Source organism: Crocodylus porosus, unplaced genomic scaffold (genome assembly GCF_001723895.1).
Source record: "Crocodylus porosus isolate Cpor-Errol unplaced genomic scaffold, CroPor_comp1, whole genome shotgun sequence".
In the NCBI taxonomy this organism is placed as follows: domain Eukaryota; kingdom Metazoa; phylum Chordata; order Crocodylia; family Crocodylidae; genus Crocodylus; species Crocodylus porosus.
The window spans coordinates 43,247,377-43,255,887 of record NW_017728949.1 but is presented as its reverse complement, the minus strand read 5'-3'; the positions used below and the strand labels follow the sequence as shown (position 1 = coordinate 43,255,887).

Below are 8,511 nucleotides of genomic sequence, written 5' to 3'. Positions count from 1 at the left end.
TGCAAAAACAACAGTAAATCTTCAGATTCCGAGCTGCAAGTCAGACAGTTCAGCATTTTCAGCTGCTAAGCTGTTTGCTAGCCACTCATGGATTTCAGCTCTTAGTTCTGCTGACAGAATGGCTTCAGCTGTATTTTACTGGAGGAGGTTTTACAGGACTCAGCAAGACTTTTAAAACATGGCTTTGGTCTAGCGTCTCCCTGGGCTTGCTTTCCACTTAAAATCTGCAGGCCGCCCTACTACAGGCCTTGGCTCAAGACAGAGTGAGTGCTGACCTCCCAATGACCCTTTGCAACTGTCTCCCACAACCCATGTATGCCTACCAAGTGTGAAAGTCTGGGAGGGAGGCCTAGTGACACAAAGATTTTACACCCCCTACCCCCTTCAAATTTAGTCTTTTAGGACACAAATCAGGGAATATGCATAAACAGGTCCTTAACCTTTTGAACCTGCATACCACAAGTACGCAAATTTTGGAACACACACTAGGACACAGTTCTATTATCAGAGCACATGATCAAACATATATATATTTGACCATGTGTTCTGATCATCTTGTATATATAAAAAGCAGGATTACAGTAATTGCCAATTCATTATTATTGGATGTTTCCTCTCCCACTATTTCTATTCAGAATGATTTGAAGAGAAAGACCTTGACTGAAGTCATTCTGGGCAGGGATCCAAATTGTTAACAAGATAACAGATTGTCCCTGGGTCCTGACTGATCAAGAAGTAGACATGAGGGCACAAAAGTATTGAAAATTGTCTGAAGACTAGTATGTGCAAGCTGCAAGAAGGCAAAGTGAAAAGGTCTGATAGCTGGCCACAGATAAGAGTCCAGAACAGCTGAGGCTAAAAGAAAAGCATGTAGCTGAGTTAACCTACTGTAGAGCTAAGAGAAAGAGGGAGATCAAACCAGCAAGGAGGCAGCTGTGCAGCTGAAGATATAACAGGTTGGGACAGAGTCTGGGGAACTGTTGAGAAATGGGTAGTGAGTAGAACTATGCTGGGGCATTAGGCAGGAAGATTTGGCCTCATCAATTCTTAAACCAGAGAACCACTGGTTCTTTTAGACTGCTGTGTGGTGTGTATGCATGCATATACATCCATTTTGTAACTAATCTTCAAGACTTGTATCAAGGGGATTTGCACTCTCTCACCAGTCAGTCTTTCTGCACAGTACTTCTCTGGTTACCAGAGAAGTGTAAGCATATATTGGAAACCCAACAAAAAGCTAGTCATACAACATTGTGCCACAAGCATCTATATTATATGTCCAGATATTCAGAATACCTACAAAGCATCTAAAAGTACTTGAAGTTCCACAACAATTACAATGATACCAAGCAATGAGAGTCACTGACAGTATTCTTTTAGGCAGACGCAAAGGTAGTTTATTTGAACATGCTAATAAAATGCATGCTGAATTTATGTCAAGAAAAGGGAATAGGGAATCTACCACAGGAAACACAACAGAATGCCCTTTAAACTTTATCTAGTGGCACATGATAGTAATAGTTATCAGGATTATTTATTTTGAAAGATACTTGCAGATTAGATTACCTTTACATTAACTGGATGAAACAATGTCTGCCACCAAGACATTAGATTTTTTTTTGTCTTAATGAGGAAAATGCATAGTACAATACAGTTAAATGGACTGACATCACAATATTCTGCTATGACATTCTTATACCTAAGCTTGTTTTAAGACACAACAAATGTTTGTTCTAACAAGAATCCAAAGGACTACTGAATGTGTCTACCTCAAAATTTTTTTCACTTGAAACTAGATGAGTACAATTAAAGCAGTATAATTCCCTTATGGATGCAGCTATATTGATATAAGATGCCTTATGTTAGTGCATAGCTATACTAGCAAGAAAAAAAAGACATAACCCATACTGGTGGGAGGTATCTCTATGCCAACAGAACTGCATCCACACTACAAAATTATAGCATGAATTGAACTTTAGTTATGCTGACTTCCTAAATGCTGAAGCACAGGTGCTTTTCCCCTCCACTGCAAGGGCCCAACACATTGATGGTGTCCTGGGCAACCCAACTCTCTTTATTTGGTCCTCTGGGCTGGGGGGGGCGGGGCGGGGCGGGGAGAGAGATGGCAGGGAGGGAAGGGGACTATTGGTACTAAAATCATAAGATTATTGGAAATAAAAATCTTTAATTTATTATTACATGATAGTTGTTCTTGGACTAATCATCTATTAATGGTCATCTACAGTCATGAAGGACTGTATCTAATTATGCAGGTGGCCCCTTCCAGTTCTATGCTCCTGTGTTTTGAAACCAGGACATTTAAAGTAGTTCTACTTAGCTAATAAAAATAATTGTCATCAATTCCAAATTTCCATCCAAATACAACTTTATGTCATGTGTAAAAATTAAGAAATGCATTAAAGATCATTGAAAATGTAAAAATCAAGACTCTGAATAACTACTTAAATGCATTTTCTCCTGGTTAACAAGCAGTAGTGCCAAATTATACCAAATAATGTGAATTAACTTTCCTTTCAGGAAAATAAGCATCACAAATTTTAAAAAATACATCTTAAATCAATGTTTCCAACTTAATAATGTATCTCATAATTAAAACTAGTAACAATCACTTTAAATATATCCATCCTACCCACCTACCAAAAGCATCCATATTCCCTCTCCTCACCCTATCAATCTTAGGAACCTAATTGACCCTCTATAACACAAGTCATTTAATCCCCTCCATGATGAGGTACCTTAAATCCACATAATCCTTTGTTGGGGGATAGTTAACATCCTCCTTTCCCCTGACTCCATCCTATAAACCCCAGGAACCCTGATTGCTGAGGGTCATGTACTCATATACCCTGGAACTCTTCCTTAGTTTAGGAAGCAGCAAAAACAATGAGACAAATGGGGATTTCAGAGGTGAAAGGAAGAATGGACTTTATATTGTAATCAATCTCTGCAAGGAAAAAGGGTTAGAAACCAATTAAAAAAAAAACCAAAAGTTTCAATGATAATATTTCAAATTTAAAAAAAATCAACTAAAACTTCTGCTTCTGAGCAATGCTTCTCAGTGAGGGTATTCCAATGAAGTAAGTTCTTCCTTTTCCTTCCTCCTCCCCATTTTTGTTGCAGAGTCCTTCAAACCGATAATTCTTGTATTGCAGAGTTCTAATTCAAGTTCTTAATATTTTACAAAATATTCTGCCTCAGAATCACATGTTAGTTACCAATTTTGAGGTCACCGCTTATGTATATGTAGATTTTAGAGTGGAGTCAAAAATAATCGTTAAGATTGCTTCTTGAACTCAGTGCAACTATGACCCTGCTGGTCAGCTATGATGGACTGAACCAAGGAGCATGTTGATTAAGAAGCTGAAAACTGTAGGCCTTAGTATGGAAATAAATATACCAAATGATGTATAATTGAATGGTCAGGAATTTTAAAAAGTGCCCTGGATTCTAAAAGCCTGACAACTTTCCACATTCTCCACTGCATACTGAAAATAGGTGCATTCTGTACCTATCTTTGAGCATGAGCATGCATAAACATATGTATAGTCGTCTTTCCTAAGGGCATGTGCAACAGTATGTTGCAACTAGTTAGGATTATCTGATATTGAGCAAGTTCCAAACTGATGCTGCCAAAAACTGCAGGAGAGCGCTATTACAAAAAAGCAAGTTGTCTACTGCTTGGTACTGAGAGAAAGCAAAACTATTAAGTGGAAACATAAGAAAGATGCAACAGACAGAAGAGCTACATTCATTATTTGTTTTGGAAATTAATAGAAACTAAAAAAACTCCTATTTCATTTCTTCTTAAGACAAGAAAAGTCTGGTGGGAAATTCCGTGACAGACAAGTTAAAAGAAAAACTAAAGTAATCAAGCATCACATTTGCTGTATTCTGTGCAATACAATAGATCACACTACAGTCTTCCTGGAAAACTAAGTTCAAACTCTAAATAAGGATACACCTAACAGTGATTTTGGTTACCTTGATCCTTTCCTCATTTGTACACATCACAAAACAATCAACCAATCTAGCATGAGCATCTATGTGCTGAACAGTATCTGGTAACAGGAACACCAATAATGCTGCAGGTCAGAATCTGAACCCATTAGGGAACCTCAAACAGCACCTACCCATATTATACTCAACTTAAGTAACAAAGCGCCATCTCCATTTTTTAAATCACCGTTATATTCATTCCAATTTTAAAACAAAGTTAAAGCACTGTACCACCTCAAAATTTGAATGATCCACATTTCTTGCACTGGCTTGCAGCAACTGGCCACTTCTATGAGAAATGCAATGCTCCAAGTCTTCAAACACACATTAGCAGCAAGAAATCCTGAACTTATTGAGGAGTTACTGGTTAGCAGTTTATATAAATGCTCAGTTTCACGTTTAAGCTTGGGCAATAACAATAGGACAAAAATTAACACATGCAACTGAAAATTTCCCAAGCATCATGTAACTTAAGATTTAATGTATACAAGGAACCACTCTAACCAGGTAGTTTTCACATTTGTCTCTCCATCTGCGTGTTTGTATACTATGTCTAGCATCTGTGGGACAAACATACATTTAGGAACTTTTCCAAGACTGTGACCTCTTCTGATGAAGAATTGTCTCCTCACATTTGTGTAGACATAATATAGCATGTAAGTCTGTGTCTATAAACAATAAATACTATATTTTAATATTTGTAGATAAAACTGATTGTCAACGTTTGCTGGTACCTTTACATTAACTCCTCAAGTGTCTTGCTTTGCAAAGTTACATGCATTTAAATTGATGCAATTGATTCTACTTTCTAATACTCGTATGCATTTAATTTTGGAACACATTGCACTTAATTACGGTGTTGACTTTCAGTTATACAGTTATGCTAGAACAGTATTTGCCCTTTTGGTTTTTTTGATGCTCTCATAATCAAGAGCATACACAGCAACAAACTACCATTTGCAAAGCACTTAACTAACAAACATGTTATGCAAGCAAGGATAAAAGCAAGGTAAGATTTTCAAATATATCCCATCATCCTCAGTCTTTGTATAACTTGGAAGTAATACCTGCATACCAAAAACCTCTTCCTTCACATAGAATAAGGTAATCTAATAAAAGGCCTACACTAAAATGCTAGTCATATAGTTAAAGCATTTAAAAATTCAAGGCATTTAAAAAACAAAGCTGCCCATACAGCCAGAACTCTGATTTGCTATCTATATTATGAAACAAGTTTTAGCTATATAGCAATACACTACACCTAAAATAACACCCCCTAACAGTTTTTCCTATATTTTAATGGGATATTTACTGCCATAAATGATTGACTGCCCTACATACAAGTTACTTTCATACACAGTAGTATACAATATTGCAACAAGGTGCACAATTATGCACATCAGAAACCAAATATCATGTGATAACTCTTTCCTGTATGCATGAATTTCAATATAGTCTTAAATAAAGTTAAGGTTTGATAAATGTAAATAATATTAAAGTGTATTGATATAAATATCATTACACAAATACAAAGAAAGATAAGAATGTTAAACACCTTACAAAGAAAGGCTAAAGCAGTTAGATGTAAGCCACAACTTCTAGAACACACCCAGAAGCAGAAAGACAAGAAATATGCATCTCTGTTTTCAGTAAAACCATGTGTCATCTTGTCTCCTCTCCTTTCCCCACCCATTAGTTTCCTTCACTTTCTGTTTTGTTAGGTCCCACACTTCCTAAACTGCTACTTAACAACCAATACTGAGGGGTTACTACTTTCTTATGATTTCTGGAGACAGTTACATATCAAATAGCTTTCTTTTCATGTTACAAAAGTTTGCGCAACAGTTTAGAAAAATGTGTCTAGATCTTCTTAAATACAAGCATCAGGCTTTTTATATCTTGTTACTAGAGTATTAAAACTTCAAGCTAGACTCTCAAAGTGAATCATACAAAAGATGGATAAACTACAATATGCAGAGCAGGCCCAATACAGGGCTTATGCTATCTTCAAACACACAGCTGCAACTCCCACTAAAGTCACTGGGAGTTACATGAACATATCAAGAGGGCAGAACTAGGCCCTAAACTCCCTCCCGTGTACCATATCTCAATGTACTATCCACCAAATATATTATAGACATTAATGGAAACATACATAAAATGTAAACAATCCTTTAATTTAGTAAGGGCACGTGTCCACACTCTACTCAAGGCAAGCAAGCAACTAACACTACTGAGTACTAAAGGTACTAATCAATGAGAAAAAACACATCTGAATATACTACCCTAATGGATATTTTAAACCATTAGTCATTTTTTGAACATACTGACATTCAAAATTCAAGAAGAATGCTAGGTCATTCTTACACCATGAACAGCTAATTTATATTTTAGAGTATGTTACTTGGATGCAAACAGCTTTCTGCATGCAAGTCTCCTTATCTTTAAGCCAAGGTGTGCTATTAATATCTCATGAGTAGACATGAAAACCGTAAATCCAAAGGTTGTTTATATCTTACATTCTTTTCAAATAGAAACAAAGGACCCCCATGATTGTTAGGGGGCAGAAGCACAGCCTTACATTTCTGCACAGTGGATATAAACTAATACAATAGGCAAATGCTGCAGGTTGTCATGTGAAGCATACAGCAGGGTTGTGTGGTTGCTCTGACTGCTTAAGCCGAATTGCACAAATTACATTATTGTAGCCATAAAATAATTATTATTACCCCACTTTAAGTTATATGTAAATATGAAATTGTATTTTGGTGCACATATCAAGGGTGTTTATAGAGCACTAGTAATGCAGCTGGCTTATTTAAAAAGGGTTACAAACATAAATCTTAAATTATTTTGAAGTGCATGTTCCAAGAACAACAAACATCCAAGAACACAGCATAAATAAAAGATGTACTATAATCAATATTGTAATTCTAAGAATTACACAGACCTCTGTATTTAGAATTAAACAGAAAGCTAAACCTAATAAACTTAGTCCAAGCCAATTACATACAGAGCTGTCTTCCTTTTTTCAAAGCTTCGTTTTCTGAGACAGAATGCACAAAATGCCTGCCACTTCACTCGTCTTTAACATATACCACAATTCCAACCTTTCGAAGTATTTTCTAGAGCATATTCATGCCAATCTCATCGCTAGGAGCGTGTGCAAAAGTGACAAGGAGTGATGCAAGTCTGACAACTACTGGCATGGGAACTGAGGACACAAAGCTCCTCATACACTTTAAAGGCTGGAACCTGTATTGCCATGTCTTAAAACTGAAAAAACAAACAGCTTCTACCTGTAACACTACCTAAGTGTCTCCTGATCAAAGATATCCGGTTTCTCTCTAAGATACTATTAGGCTATTTTAAGTTTGGAAGTTCTCAATGTGGCTACCTGTGTTTTCTACGCAACGCAGCAGAAAACGGAGGAGGGCATTCAAAAGCCTGAGGCAATCAATACAGCAAAAAAAAAAAAAAAAAAAAAGAACAAAAAAACCCCCAAAACAACTCCCTACCCACAAAAAAAACCCCAAGTAGAACAATCCATCTGCTTAACATGCATATTTATCACTTTACAAATGCATGCATTTGTACATAAAAGTTCTCCTCTAGTGGGAACTGCCATTCAGCCAGGAGTTATTTCAGCCAAATAAAAAGGCATGAGCATGTCACTCGCTGCCTAATTGCTACATCTTGCGGCAAGGCCGAAAAATGGACAATAACTGAAAGGGAATCAAAAAAAAAAAAAGAGAGAGAGAGAAGACTTGTTTGCTCATAACCTTCATACAGCTATTCCCTGCAAACACCCACAACACCCTGCTCTCTCCGAACACAAGAGGGGAGGAGCAGGGGAGGGAGGAGAGAAACATTATCAGCTAAGATGTGATGGAGGAAAGGAGAAAGTTGCAGTCATTGGGGGAGGGGGAGGCTGAAGGTGTCCTGTCACTCCTGCCTCCCACCGCGCCGGCTCACCCCCGGCCCCGGCCTGTGGGGAGGGCTGAGCGCAGCCCCAGGCTCGGCGCTTCCCCCCGCTCCACCTCCACGATACCAAAAGTACCCGACTCTTTTCGTGAAGCAACAACAGCCACAGGCACCAGCCCCGGCAGCCAGCGAGACACTTCTCCCGGGAGGCGAGAGGCAGGGCCCCGCCGGCCGCGAGGATCCCCACGGGCAGGGCCTGCGGGCGGGGACGGACACGGACCTCCGCACACCCGCGCGGCAGAGGTTCCCGGGCGCCCCCGAGGGGAAGGGGAAGAGAAAGGGAGGCCCAGCCCCGCTGCCCCGACCCCCGCCCGCCTGCCTGTGCAGAGATGGTCTCCCAGCACAGCTGCTCTTTACCTCCGTCCTTGGGCGGCTTGGCGGGCGGCGCGCCGGGGAGGGCCGAGGCCGCGGCCGCCGCCGCGGAGCAGCCCGGCAGGCTCGATGGGGACGTGGAGAGCCGGGACCAAGATGGCGGCCCCTCCAAACTTCCACTGCTACTTTGGACACTCA

The 8,511-nt window shown here is 39.3% G+C and overlaps 1 protein-coding gene across 1 annotated transcript in view; it reads right to left on the bottom strand.

The window, feature by feature from the left end:
* The window catches only part of TLK1 (tousled like kinase 1), a 134,647-nt gene extending 126,142 nt beyond the window's left edge, over positions 1 to 8,505 (bottom strand). The window contains exon 1 of the mRNA XM_019554128.1: positions 8,359 to 8,505. The gene's annotated coding sequence lies outside the window, so the exon portion shown is untranslated. The remainder of the gene's footprint in view (positions 1 to 8,358) is intronic.
* Between the last annotated feature and the right edge of the window lie 6 nt (positions 8,506 to 8,511).